Here is a 16,109-nt window from a genome sequence, read left to right as displayed (position 1 = left end):
ATATATATATATATATATATATATATATATATATATATGAATATATATATATGAATATAATATATATATATATATATATATATATATATATATATATATATATGAAAAATTGATGTGGGTACTCAAATAAAAGGTCTCGTTGAGTGTAATGTCAGGATGAGCTTATATCTATAAAAATTTCAATAGTTGACAATATACAAGATCATTTCTTAATTATTGATATTTTTAAAAGTGTAAGCTCATCCTGATATTACACTCATCAAGAGCTTTCATTTGAGTACCCACACGCATTCTGATATATTTTTCATATATTCATATATATAAATATATAAATATATAAAATATATGAAAAATTGGTGTGGGTACTCAAATGAAAGGTCTCAATGAGTATAATGTCAGGATGAGCTTATATCTTTAAAAATCTCAATAGTTCACAAGATACAAGGTCATTTATTAATTATATATCTTGAGAACTATTAACATTTTTAAAGATATAAGCTCATACCGATGTTGCGCTCGTTAAGAGCTTTCATTTGAGTATCCACATGCATTTTTGATATATTTTTTATATATACATATATTTATATATATAAATATAGAAAATATATGGAAAATTGATGTGGGTACTCAAATGAAATGTCTCGTAGAGTGTAATGTCAGGGTGAGCTTATATATTTAAAAATGTCAATAATTCACAAGATACAATGTCATTTATTAATTATGTATCTAGAGATAGAGCATTTTCGAATGCAGCCTAAATACTTATAATAAATTGACTATCGGTGAGAATTATATAAAACCTTGAAAAGGCACAAATTCAAGTCAAGACCTTTGCAATGACACTAAATTTAACTAAAAAAACCGATTTTATCAAAATATTATCCTGGAGACAAAACTTTTCTTATTCTCTTAATAATATAGATGATCATAATAATAACAAAATTTTATTAAGAACAATTAATTAAAAAAACTTTTTACTCAAATTTTAAGTCTAAAACTAACGATTATAATAGCGATAATAATAACGTAATAAAATTCAAAGTTTTATTAAGAAAAATTAACCAAAAAAAATTTAATCAAATTTTAAGACAAATAATAAAAGTAATAGTGATAATCATAATAACAAAAGTAAATCGAAAAAAAATTTTTTAGTTAATTTTGAAGTCTAATAATAACAATAAAAAGAATAATCGAAAATTCTATTTATTATTATAATAGCTTAAGAATTTGATAGACGAAAAAAAAACCGGAAGATATTTAAAAATATAAAATGACTTGTATATTACGTAATATAACCTTCACAATCCCTATGTCCTTGACTGAGTGCGGTCACTTACTACGTACACAATAATACACCATATAATATATAATATATAATATAATATAATATAATAGTGTAATGTGTAATGTAAACTAGTAAACAAATAACAATGGTTTAAATTTAAATAGACATTTAATTCAGTAGTCTACTGGTTCACGAACCAGTATTAGTGTGTAAATATTATATCAAATTATATATGTATGGTATTCGTACTTGGATGTTATATATGATGCTTGATTATAACTAGACGTGATGATGATAATGGATAATGATGAATGAATACTTTATACCACACAGTCAAGTTAAGTCACTTAGATTTAATTTAATATGAAGCGATCGAGATACCGAGAGGAGCTGATATAAGACTAACTATAACCACCAACATTTTATTTAGCTTAAGGTGGTTCAACGCCACTGAGTCGAGCAGAGTCGCAACCTCCAATTGTGAACCAGCGTTGGTTATATTTATATTTAGATATTTTAGTGTATGCACCCGATATATTTATATGTATGTTTATTTCTACTCTTGCGATCTGTTTGGTTCTAAACGAGCTCGATTATTTTTCTGGTGAGAGGTCTGGTGATGTAATGTGCTGATAATTTTTTTTACTTTATGACTAACATCAATTTTCTATATTTTTTTTGATAAATTGTCTTTTATACACTGATAGAAGGATTTTTTCGTATTTAATAAGCTTTATTAACTGTTAATAAATGATTTTTTAACATTATAGGATTTTTATTTAAAAAACTTTTTATGCGACCAATATTTTCGCCTTAATATCAAAAATTTAACACCATTAATTGTTACTTTAAAATTAAGGCAAAAATCCTGGCTACAAAAATTACTAATGAATAAACTAAAGAAAATTAAAAAGAAAACTAAGCAATATCCTCGACTAAAAATTGTTTTTTTCTTCGAACATTTAACCGAAAAAATTTTCCATCAAGTACAATCTAAGTGACTATATAAAATAGTTATTGGTTGTCAAAGTTGTAGGAAATTTAATTTTATAAAAAAAAATTGTCGTATGATTTTTTTACGGCTAATATTTTTATCGTAATTCCAAAATTAAGATTTATAATTAACGATTCAAATTTTTGCTAGTTATAAAAATCTTTATTTTTAAATTACGGCTTTCTTATTGGTCCTGAGAAAAAATTATAAGACATTCTTTTTATAAAATTAAATTTTTAACAATTTTTATTTCAAATATTTTTTATGCGACCAATATTTTCGCCTTAATATCAAAAATTTAACACCATTAATTGTTAATTTAAAATTAAGGCAAAAATCCTGACACAAATTACTAATGAATAAACTAAAGAAAATTGAAGAGAAAAAAAAGCAATATCCTCGACTAAAAATTGTTTTTTTCTTCGAACATTTAACCGAAAAAATTTTCCATCAAGTACAATCTAAGTGACTATATAAAATAGTTATTGGTTGTCAAAGTTGTAGAAAATGAAATTTTCTACGAAAAAATGGATCTTATGATTTTTTTACGACTAATATTTTAACCGTAATTCCATAATTAAGATTCATAATTAATGATTCAAATTTTTGCTTGTTATAAAAATCTTTATTTTTAAATTACGGCTTTCTTATTGGTCCTACGAAAAAATTATGACATTTTTTTTATAAAATTAAATTTTTAACAAGTTTTATTTTAAACATTTTTTATGCGACCAATATTTCGCCTTAATATCAAAAAATTAACACCATTAATTGTTATTTTAAAATTAAGGCAAAAATCCTGACACAAATTACTAATGAATAAACTAAAGAAAATTAAAGAGAAAAAAAAGCAATATCCTCGACTAAAAATTGTTTTTTTCTTCGAAAATTTAACCAAAAAAATTTTCCATCAAGTACAATCTAAGTGACTATCTAAAATAGTTATTTGTTGTCAATATAATTAATCAATTGATTTATCGAAAAAATAAATTAAAAATCTGTATCACTATTAAAATATTCAGGCTCTGTCTGTACATAAAATTTTTATAAATTTTGTTGGTAATTTTTTAAAAATAAATCTCCTGAGAGGTGAATAAGCTTTTAAGAAACTAAAATAAAATTATTTCGATTTAATAATTATTTATTCCGATAATTAATCTTAAAAATTCATTAAAGTCACTTCATTCTCGCAGCCTAAAAAAATTAATCTTGAAAATTTCAATTATCCTGACAATATTCAAAATAAAACCCGATTTTTGAATCATCAATAAAATACTTAGCAAGCGATGGAAAAATAAGTAATACTAATTTTTTCAATACCACTTAATTAATTTATTTCTACCAATTTTTATCAGAAAAATGACAATGTCTTTACAGTTTTTCCATTCTTTAACAATTTTTACATCTAAAATTTTAGAACTTTTCTTATATTTTAATAAAGCAATAGATAATTTTTTACTTTGATAACAAAATAATTTGACCCACTTCTTACACCTACAATAGATGTAAATATTAGTACTCTTTATTTTTACGGGCTGATCGCGAGGATAATAACACATAACACTGTGTTGTTATAACACATTCAATAACATAATATTGTAGTGAAAATTGGATCGGCTTAGAGAGTAGAGAGGATTCTAGTGATGGTCTGAATAGTTGTAGACCCTCTTCCGTACCCGGGTATGTATTATATATAATAGGCTGTTCTATATTGCAAATTCGAAGAATAGAGCCCAAGGACAAGTTTGCTAAGCGAGGATCTCTGAGTTGCGGAATTCACGGCTCATTTCTATGCATCGAATTCTCTTCTCTCCTTTCGAACTTATTTAGAAGATATCGCTCCACTTTTTTCTCTCTAGCTCGAGCCTTTGAATGTTAACCAATAGTCAAATTTATTTTTTTAAATTTAAAAGTAAAGTTTGTAAATATATTTTTTAATAAAAAATAACTGAAGAAAATTTTTATATTAAAATTTCATTGAGTAGGAGAGTAGAGCTTAATATTTTTGGTGATAACTTGCTGATATTTTCAGAATTGATTATCGGGAATATTTAATTACTCATAGAATCGAAAAAGTTTTCTTGGAAAATAAAACTCAGAGTGGAAGAATGAAAAAGTTTATAAAATATTGCGCAAGTATGTAGCAGGTCTTAGGAGTAAGATGGAATCTTTGAATGCCTTAGAAGGGCATTGTCGAGTAGTCGAATCAAATCGAAATTCTTGGACTTTACTTCGAGTTGATCAATTGTATAACTTTTATATTATCATTGAATCAATAGAATAGAATGGAATAAAAATGAGTTTTAAAACTCAAGACTGCACTTTTTATATTGAGTTTAAGTAAAAAATATAACTCAATTTTTATTGATTTAATTCTTTTTATTTTATTTTATAATAGAAGGAATTGTTTATATTTAATAAGCTTTATTAACAGTTAATAAATGATTTTGTCGGGATTATTGAAATTTTCAAGATTAATTTTTTTAGGCATCTAAAATGAAAATGTGAGTGACTCTAATGGATTTTTAAGATTAATTATTGGAATAAATAATTATTAAATCGAAATAATTTTATTTTAGTTTCTTAAAAGCGTATTCACCTCTCAGGAGATTTATTTTTAAAAAATTACCAACAAAATTTATAAAAATTTTATGTACAGACAGAGCCTGAATATTTTAATAGTGATACAGATTTTTAATTTCTTTTTTCGATAAATCAATTGACTAATTATATTGACAACAAATAACTATTTTAGATAGTCACTTAGATTGTACTTGATGGAAAATTTTTTCGGTTAAATGTTCGAAGAAAAAAACAATTTTTAGTCGAGGATATTGCTTTGTTTTCTGTTTAATTTTCTTTAGTTTATTCATTAGTAATTTGTGTAGCCAGGATTTGTGCCTTAATTTTAAAATAACAATTAATAGTGTTAAATTTCTGATATTAAGGCGAAAATATTGGTCGCATAAAAAATTTTTGAAATAAAAATTGTTAAAAATTTAATTTTCTAAAAAAAATGTCTTATAATTTTTTCTCAGGACCAATAATAAATCCTTAATTTAAAAATAAAGATTTTTATATTTACCAAAAATTTGAATCATTAATTATAAATCTTAATTTTGGAATTACGGTAAAAATATTAGTCGTAAAAAAATTATAAGACAATTTTTTTTATAAAATTAAATTTCATACAATTTTTTTTTGGACTAATATTTAAATAACTCATTTTTAAATTTTCGCAAAAATCTAAATTGTCTGAATTTAAGTCTGAGTATCCTTTGAACATTACAAAAAATTTAATCTCAATGAAAAATGTAGATAATTAATTATAACAGAACAAAGATAATAAACTCTAGAGATTAATTTGTACAGATTTAATATTTGATTAAAAATTAAATCCGACTCGAATAATTTCCCGAGCTTTTTTCCATCAAAAATAGTTAATTAAAAAATACGCTGAAATATTTTATCCAAATCAGTGATACAGGCAAATATGTATATATATATATATATATATATATATATATATATATATATATATATATATATATATATATATATATGCGTTGTACAGAGAGGGATAATCAGCGAGAGCGTGGAAATTCCACATCGGCGAATCACCGGATTCACTGGTAATTAGAGAGGCGTATATCGCACTATATACTTATATGTGTAAGGAGTACATAGTATATAGAGTAGATATAGAGCCCAGTGGCATTAATTAGCGCGGGGACGCGTGACCGTGCGAGAAATAAATGCGTTCTGGCTACGGCTTGTCGTGTGGCCCGATCAGATGAATAATTTGCGCCAGCCGTGCGACTTCTGAGCTTCCGGTCAATCTGCCTTTTATTTTTCTTGCTCTTTTTTAGCCAGCTTTTTTGTTCAACTTAAGTCGCTCAATTTTCGTGAGTTTCACTTTTTTAAGGGCTGGCAAAGCTTTTTTTGATGGCGACTGTAAAAGGGGAATTTAGATTTAAATTTCGGGGAAGAAGCAAAAAATTTGATGCTCAAACTGACAGAGGATTTGTTTATCTTTGATTGATGGCTTTTTTCTCACTTAAATTCAGGTTTTTTATTTTAGTCGATCAATTACAAAATTTATAATGTCAAAAAAATGAAGTTTAATTCAAAAAATTAATTTTTAATCAATAAAATTATTAAAAAAAATTTTTTTTTGGGTTCAAAATAATTAAAAATTTCGTCTTATAATTGACAAATTATAAATAATTCATTTTTTAACTTTTTTATAAAGGATTTTTTTAAATTAATTTTTTTGTCTGAATAAAAAATTTGAATTTAACTTTATTAATTAAAAAAAATAAATTTTTCTTGATTTAATAATTTTTTGTCTTAATTTAAAATAGTAAAAATCTTCAAAATTATTTTTTTTATTAAAATAAATTTTTTCTTGATTTAAATTAATTTTTTTTTTTTTTTTTTTTTTTTTTTTAATATAAATGCGTATAACTTGTTAAATTTTTTCTTTACAAAAATTATACAATACTGTGATAAAAAAGTACTAAAAATGTATTGCAGTACTTGTAAAAAAGTTACAATCGATAAAATTGAAGGATTTTTTATGTGCCATAAAATTAATTTAATGATCACATATCATCCAAGCTTATGTAATAAATTAAAGTATTAATATAAATTCCGACAATTTTATTCATACGAAACCAATTGAACCGACTTGTTAATCCTTATATAAAATAAACTATCAAAAATATTTTTTATTAAATTAAATTAAATTTCTAACTCTTTTATATATTTATATATATACAAAAAAAAACTATTAGCCGCTCAAATAATTTATATTCACACACTAAAAAATTCAGTTTCAAAACCGATAAATTATTTCACAATTTCAGTCTCGAAATTTCTCTAAATAAAAATAATATTTATGACTTTGCTATAAAAATTAAAAAAAAAATGAATATTAATTAAATGTTCTTAATGAAAATATTTATTAGCTCAGTAAATTCAAATTTTTCCACTCTAAATATTCAAATTATACCCTCGAATAATTCAAATTCATTGATTAAAATCTATAACTCAATTAGCAGGATTGGATATTATAATTAATTATTAATTACCGACTATCGGATCAAATAAAAGTCTGTTTAAATCAAAACTCACATTATTTATCGCTTATCACTTCAATATTTATTATTTATCCGCTAATTAGAATTAAATGTACCGAAGATACGAGAAGGAGAAAAACGAAATAATAAATAATATCCGGAAATATTTCGAGGGAGTTATTAATTTAATTCGCTGGCAATTATTTAATTAAAACTCACTTTATCTATAGACTGTTTTATCAAATCAAACCGTGTGAAATTTACTGTTCGCTTTATCTCTCTCTTCGCGTGGCTCTCACTGTTTTAAAGTCTCTCTGTCAACTATTATTATTTTTTTTATTATTGTGACTTCCGATGTATGGACAAGTACATTCACGTTAATTTAATTGAATGAAAGCGAATATTTACTGTTTTCATTCTTATATTTATTCTACTTTTCAGTACAAAAAATTTTATTGGTTCATTTATTTTTAATTTATTAAAATATTAAGTGAAATAATTTAAAATATTTATAGGAAAATTTAATTTCATGCAAAAAGATAAAAAAATAATTAGATTTAAGAGAAAATTTTAGACTTTATTTAATTTGAATATTTTGTAGCAGGAGTGAAATTTTTCAGAATTTTTTGTTTTTTTCTAACTAAATTTTGAAAATAATTTGTTAAGGCAATTCTTATAATTTAACATCTTCATTTATTGTCCTAATTCCCAAGATTCAGTTATTTAAATATTTTAAAAATAGACGAGAATTTAAATATTAGTTTATTAAGGACGTTCCGAGAAAAAATCGTTTTCTTAAAAGTTTTTTGAAATTTCGAGTACATATACTCATAAGTATCCTCTATACGCAGGAATTTTTTTAAATAGTCCTTGCAGCACTAAATTTTGAAATATTAGCATTTAAAATTTGTATATTTTACATACAAACCCTATGCTGACCGACGTTCAAGCGAACGTTTTATTAAATCGCGTAACTAATGCAAAAAGGGCGCATAGCTACAGGTTAGTAGGGATCCATGCTAAAAGGGCGCATAAAAAAATTTTTTTTTGCCATTCTTCTTAAAATCACTCGAAACACAAAGATATGTAAAAAAAAAATTCGAGCATCCTAAAGCTAAAAGGGCGTAACTCAAGACATGCGCCCTTTTAGCTTTTAGAAAAGTAGTGCCTAAAGTAGAAAAGGGCGCATAAAAAAAATTTATGTTTTTATATAAAATTTTGATAAATAGCTTCACAAGACATGAAATTAAAAAATTTAATAAATAAAAAAAAATTTCTTAACTACCGGTCCCTATACGATTGTAACTTTATATTTCTTTCTTAGACAAAGAATTTTGAAAAAAAAAAAAACACTCTGCTACGTAATAGATTTTTTAATTATCTATTTCATAGCAGAGCGTTTTTTTCGAAATTCTCATTTGTTTAAAAGAAAAACATAAAACTGCAATAGTTTTATAATTATAAGTGCAACAAGGATAATACCGTTTCTTACAGTGAGTGCGACGCGAAAAAAAGAGGAGATCGGCTGTTAAGTACTTAAACAATATTGAAAAAATAATAATTTTAAACTATTTTTATACAAGCAATAGATAAATAAATGAATCGAAAACTAATGAGATTGAAATAATTTTCAAATAAAAAATAAATTACTACAATCACGCATATATAGCAATTTTTTGAAAATATTTTTAATTGTAATTTTAAAAGAGTGTATGTTTAGTTAAAATATGCCTCTCTCGTGTGACTCTACCGTTTTTTTTTGCACGACTCATGATGCGAAGCATCAGAGAGTGCTTTACGATCGAAAAATTTTTTTCGCCTCATTTTGGCGGCTATTTTTATTATTATAGCCTTGTTAGTTCACGGAATCAAGATATTTTGCATACTATTGTCGAGATAATTTAATGGAGATTAATTTCATATTTTTTAAAAATTGATTTACTGCTATAGAATTGGAAAAAAACACCAAAATAGGTCAAAAAATTTTCCTGTCCGTCATGTGTGAAACCCGGAAACACTGTAACTTGTGAAAAAATCCATTATTTGAGTTAAATTTTTTTTTTTAAATTCTAATCGACGATTGTAGTTCACTGAATGCGAATGATTAATTAATTCAGTGTCGTTTAATTGCAATTAATAAAAAACGAAAACTACAAGACTGTATATCTATCTATATATCCACGTAAAATTAACATGGATGGTGATACATCTATATCTATAGATATTATGTACATTTTATTCCACCAGGGCCGCTTGTGCAGCACCTTCCTACTACAGCTGTTTTTTCGGCAATTAATTTTGAACGACTTAAGTTTTTTTTTTTTTTTTTTTTTTTATATTTCATAATTAAACGAGCATTATGAGTCATGCACTTTTGGATTTTCCAAATGTAAGCAACGCTATTCTTATTGCCGAGGCTGACGGCTGTCGAGTATCGTGAGGCCCGAGATCTGTGACGTAAGGTCTTACCCCCAGCCCGTGACAAGACTCACCCCCACTCAGCGAGGGTTGAGAGGACTACGAGAGAGATTGTTAGGGGCATTCCGACGCCACCCTTCATGAGGACCTCACGCGATGGGTCCTAGTACAACGTCCCCCAGTCATTGTCATCCCTTAATTATATTGGCTTTTATTAGATGTCTCATTCCGTAGTCATTGTCGGGTTATTACTTGTAGATGTATAAATAAATATGAGTGGTATACAAAATATAAACCTCGAGTCTTACACAAACTTTTTTTAATTTTTAGGCTAAAAATAAGCATTTTTATGAAATATTTAGAAAAAAAATTTATAGGCCCTTTTTAGCTTTAGGTCATAAAATTTTCAAATTCCTAAAGCTAAAAGGACGCATAATAAGAGACATACGCCCTTTTAGCTTTAGGAAATCGATGCTTCATTTTTAGGCGAAGAATATGTCAACCAGTCGATTGGTGATAAAAAAAAAAATTATGCGCCCTTTTACCTTTTTGGCACGCGAAATATCAATCGTACTTTTCTTAGGATTGTTTTAAAAAACTGAGAATCATTAATTGAAGATATAACAAGTATTTTTTATCAAAAGTAACATAAACGAGCGGTATTGATTTTTTTATAAAAAATGTTTGATGTTGGTGACTTTCTATAATTTTACGTGAGTGGAAGTAAGTGAGTGATAGTCTGTAAACAGAGACAGTACTAGTGCGTGAGAAAAAAACCAGTACCCATAATCTATTCGTGTCTTTTTTTTGTCTATGAACGTCCTTAAGGATCTAAAAATTTTAATTTTGTAAAAAAACAATTTTAATTTTATTAAAAACGAGAAAATAATTATTTTAGAGCAAAAATGGTTAATCAAAATTTTCTTGACGAAATTTTGATTTATTTTGAACCAAAAAAATCTTTTTAATAATTTTGTTGATTAAAAATATATTTTTCTAATTAAACTTTTATTTTTTTAACCTTATAAATTTTTCAAAAAAAATTTGAAGTCTGATATTGATAAAAAATAAAAAAAAAATTATTGACTATGTATAAACTCACAAAAAAAAAGTAAAAATGAAAGTGAAGGTTTATATATCCCGAAAATTTAATTTTGAATAGCTATTCCTATTTGTCGCTTCTTACTATGCGCCGGAGGGTCTTCAAATTTTTTTATTTTTCACTTCCATCAAACCAGGTGAACGCATGGCAAGTTACACGGAGAAAGCAGGTCGCCGTCATAATATCACATGGTATAATGTATACAATGAACCCGAGCCCAAATACAAATAAAAGGGGACCTAGTGTAGCGTATAGTAATATAATGTTCTGCAGTGTAGTCTCTACAATGCACACACACCCACATATATATTTTTTTTATTGAACCTTTGATTCAAAATTTTTATTATGTACTTTACTCGGAGGTAAGTTTTTGAGCCTGTTTTTATTTTCCATCGACGTGATTGTACTAATGCAATGTATAAAGTGTATAAAATATATAAAATGGCATTTGTCAAAAGTTTTTCGGGTTTCTGGGTAAGACTCGAGAGGTATGAGGCATGACAAGTGAAAATCTATATTCTATTGACCCATTCTTTTCGGAGCACAAAAAGAAACCACTTGTCTGCGCCGAGGCTATATACTATGAGGATATTTCTGTATATAAATTCTTTTGGAGGGATTATACAACAATTTGAACCTTTTTGAAGTACTGGTATGTGTATTTGTATAACTAGGCTTCTGGGTAACTTTAAAAGGCAGGTCAGGTCTTGGGTCCAGGTGAAAAAGTGTCAGGTACTTTTTTTTTGTAGTGCGTGACTGGTAAGAAAATTAATTTGATTCAAAAAGAATTTTTTTAATAAAGAATTTTATTATTATTTATTTTATTTATTTTAAATTATTATTTATTTTATTAAAGAGAAAATTTTTTTGGTTGAATAAAATAATTTTTGAACCAAGTAAAATTTTGGAAAAATCAATTTAAAGAACTGTGAGTTTACTCAAGCGAAAAAAAAATTTTTTTGGTAATTTTTTATTGAATTTTACATTAAAATTGTTAATTTTTGACTTTTTTTTTTAATATTAAAATTTATACTAAAAGAAAAATTAATTCTTATGCACAAAAAAAAAATTTTATAGACAATAATTATTTTGAGGTAAATTAAATTTATTGTTTAGAAATTTTAAAACACTATGTAGATTTTTTTTGGTTTAAATAAATTTTTTTTTTAATTTTTGAACATTATACCTCAACAATTTGTTTCTACAAAAGGAATTTAAAAATTCATTGTAACCCCAGCTGCACTGATAGAAGGATTTCTTAGTATTTAAGAAGATTTCTTTGTATTTAAGAAATCATTTCTTAAACATCATTTTTTAGTATTTAAAAAATATTTCGTAGTATTTAAAAAATATATATATTTCTTAGTATTTAAGAAATATTTCTTAAATACAAAGAAATATTTTTTAAATACTAATAAATGATGTTTAAGAAATGATTTCTTAAATACAAAGAAATCTTCTTAAATGTTAAGAAATCCTTCTATCAGTGTGTTATTAAAATTCATAAAAAAATTTTTCTAATGACTAATGACTCAATTTGTAGTTAAAAAACGTTGCCGTGACAGGACTAGCAGACATGAGCTGCAATGATAATGATAATGATAATAACATCTAGCGAGAGGATGGACGATTGTCTGGGAATAAGCGATTCCACTTTCCATTCCTGTCGTAGAGTACTATACGATACAACTATATGTATAATATATAATATAATACCGTGAAGCCGAGTTAAGTCGAGAAGAATGTATATGGAATATTCGCGGTTGAAGGATCGACTTAATCGCGGTTCCCATGACATTCCCGGTGGACACCCGTTACACGTCCTCGGCACGTCCGTGCCCTTATCTACGCCGGGCTTTTTAATTTTCATACGAGTTCCGACGTGCGTTCGATGGATCGCTTATCGGAGATAGCGACAGCATGGACTTTTTTGCTCTTCCCAGGCTTTTTTCACCAGGAAAGGAGTTTTATTTGAATATCCGGCTTTGCAAGAAAGCGACATCAAGATGTGTGAAGTTTGAAGTTTCAGGATGGATTTTAATTAATTAAATATTTTAGGGTTAATAAATAGGAAAAAAAATTGTGTTAAAATTGCAATAAAAATTATTAAATTTACTTTCACTTTTTTTTTTTAAATATTACTCTTAAATTTACATTTTTTTTCGTGTAATTTTTACTTAAAAAAAATGTAAATTTTTACATAAAAAAGTGTAAATTTTTACATTAAAAAATTTATAAAAAAATGTAAATTTTTACAGGACAAAAATGTAAACTTTTATATTAAAAAAATGTAAACTTTTATTTGAAAAAAATGTAGATTGTTGCTTTAAAAAAATGTAAATTTTTACATTAAAAAATGTAAATTTGACATGAAAAAAGTTAAATTTACATTAAAAAAATGTAAATTTAGCATATAAAAATTTGTAAATTTTTACATGAAAAAAATGTAAACTTTTACATCACAAAAAATGTAAATTTTTACTTTAAAAAAATTAAAAAAAAATATAAATTTGATTTATGAAAAAGTTAAATTTACATTGAAAAAAATGAATATTTAGCATCCAAAAATTTGTAAATTTTTAAGAAAAAAATGTAAATTTTCGTATAAAAAACAATGTAAATTTTGCATGTGAAAAAAATTTTTAATTTACATAAAAAAGTAAAGTTTACATTACAAAAGAGGGGAGATAAAATGGGGAACTACAAAAGCTAAAAGAAAAAACTTTTTTTCTCCTAAAAAGCTGTAAAAATATTTAAAAAAATATTCTACCGTAATTTTCTGCAAATAAAAAGCTTAAGGTTAATTAGATTTGACACAACTCGACACAATATTTATCGATTCGATTGAATTAAATAATTCACATATTATATGAATTGATAGTACTAAAAAATTGAGTAAAATAAAAATTTAACAATGAACTTTAGATATAAGTTTGATTTGACCCACTGGCCTACATCGCGATTTCTCGACACGCGGCACCCAGCGCGAATAATAACAAAAATAATAATAATAATAAAATAAGACAATACTGACATATTGACACACAAATTTATCGTAAACAAATATACAGTAGACTCGGGAGTAAAGCTGAATTCCCCAGCGGTTAAAACTTCTATTGTTCAGGTTCGAGTACAAATTCTTTATAAACTCTGTTTGCAAGTAAAGTACTGAGAGTAAGAAGAAGTAAGTAGTCTTCAGAGAAAGAAATTTTTTTTTAAATGAAGTTTATAGATATTTATTGCAAGTAGATCTGATCTGGTCTCGTTTTATTGATGTGAATGCGGACGGAGTAGAATGAGAGTGTGTGAAAGTATTATATTGTACTTATAAGGCGTGAATGGTTGACATCTATAGTGACGAAAACCCCGGGGGTTAAAAGTTCGCCTCTGCAGATTCCCGTGACTCGTCATGTTCGAAAGCGATCGCGAGAAACAGTGCAAAACGTCTGTTAGTCATTCAGCTATGAAATTGGAATTCTCTCATTCGTTGGGAGTTTTTTTTTGCGGTGGAAAATTGTTTTACTAAAAATAAGAGCAATTGGGAGAATTTTTAGTGACGTAGTGGAGGAATTTTAGTGGTAAAAAATTGTTTATTTTTTTTAGAAAATTATTTGGTCTTTAATTTGTTTAATTGGAAATATTTTGAGCTTTAATTAAAATATTTTGAGCTTTCAACTCTAATTAACTTGAGTAAAGCATCTCTCGCGGTCATCGGTGGTAAATAGTTGTGATTAATTGGAATTTTAGGCGAGTATATTTAACAAATATGAAGATCCATTCAATTTTAAGAGAAATACTTTTTTTTGTAACAAAACATAGTATTGAAAAAAATTATTTCGACGGTCTAATTAGCAATTGATCTAACTCCTTATTTTTTAGAGAGTAATTTTTTAACATTTTGATGTAATAATAGTCTAATTATAAATCCGAACAAAAACAGTTTCACTGTAAAAAAATCGCGCCAAGTCCACGTTCATAAGACTATTAAGAGAAAAAAAAATTTTTTTTTTCTTCACAAAAAGATATAAAATAAAAAAATTGAAAAATCCAAGTAACCGATATGATTGTATACGATTTTCGAAAATTAAAAAAAATTTTGTTGTAAATTTAAAAATTAAAAAAAAAATTTTTGAACGTACTTGGTGTGCGTCATTGTGTATTTCAATTTTTTTGAAAGTCCTAGTAAATAAATTTTACGAATTTCATTAAAAGTAAAATATTTTGCAACCACGCACACCAAGTACGTTCCAAATTTTTTTTAATTTTTAAATTTACAACAAAATTTTTTTAATTTTCGAAAATCGTATACAATCATATCGGTTACTTGGATTTTTTAATTTTTTTATTTTATATCTTTTTGTGAAGAAAAAAAAAATTTTTTTTTCTCTTAATAGTCTTATGAACGTGGACTTGGCGCGATTTTTTTACAGTGAAACTGTTTTTGTTCGGATTTTAGTATTTTTTGTAATTATAATAAAAATTTACAATTGGTACCAACTTAAGTATCGCGTTGGCTGCATTTTTTATAGCAAACTATCCCTTTGAAGCTACAGTTTATGTAAAAATAATTCAAGCGCACCCTGGCGGATGTAGATGCAAGCCTTAAAATATCTTTTTTCAACTGTAGTTTCCCATCTATTGGAGGATTACCATGTATTCTCGAATTATTTAGTCTGTGGCATGTCACTTTTTACATCGAAAAAAAGTCAGGATCTAAATTTTTGCGTTGCTATAGTTTGTGCTGATTAAATTTAATAATTTCAAGCAGATTAATTGTTATGATCGACTATTATTAATTAATGTCAGTAAAATAAAGTATGAATTACTGTTATAATATACAATTTAGAAAAAAAAAGTACCGTAGAATTAAATAAAATTTGCAACCTCAAAATATCGTCCTGCTTACAGTAAACACAGTCGGTAGTCTGGCGCTCCGTTTACAACGGATTTGAACGGAACTTGGCGCCAGATTCTACCGAATCTGTGGATTATTTGAATGATCCTAACCAAAATATGATACCTCAATTAAATATTAAATGGTTTTTTAAAGTGATAATAAATTTAGAATTAATTGTTTTGTCGTACAAATGGAAGATTCTCTAAAATAAAGTTAGACAATTTGCTAATTAGAACGTAGATTTATAATTACTTAATTTATTAGAAACATTTTTATGGTTACTTAATTAAAAAAAAATATTTAATTTTTTTATTTAAAAAAGAATTAAAATT

The 16,109-nt window shown here is 25.8% G+C and overlaps 1 protein-coding gene and 1 long non-coding RNA gene across 3 annotated transcripts in view; one reads left to right on the top strand and one right to left on the bottom strand.

Moving 5' to 3' along the window:
* Positions 1-16,109, bottom strand: part of LOC123263744 (apoptosis-stimulating of p53 protein 2) — a 144,767-nt gene that overhangs the window by 112,703 nt on the left and 15,955 nt on the right. The window lies entirely within an intron of this gene.
* On the top strand, positions 9,826-15,484 carry LOC123263749. Its single transcript, XR_006509215.1, has 3 exons — positions 9,826-9,965; positions 10,362-10,365; positions 15,474-15,484. It is a non-coding gene; the product is annotated as an uncharacterized LOC123263749 (long non-coding RNA).

Source organism: Cotesia glomerata, linkage group LG4 (genome assembly GCF_020080835.1).
Source record: "Cotesia glomerata isolate CgM1 linkage group LG4, MPM_Cglom_v2.3, whole genome shotgun sequence".
Lineage (NCBI taxonomy): Eukaryota > Metazoa > Arthropoda > Insecta > Hymenoptera > Braconidae > Cotesia > Cotesia glomerata.
This window is presented reverse-complemented; position numbering and strand designations above follow the sequence as displayed.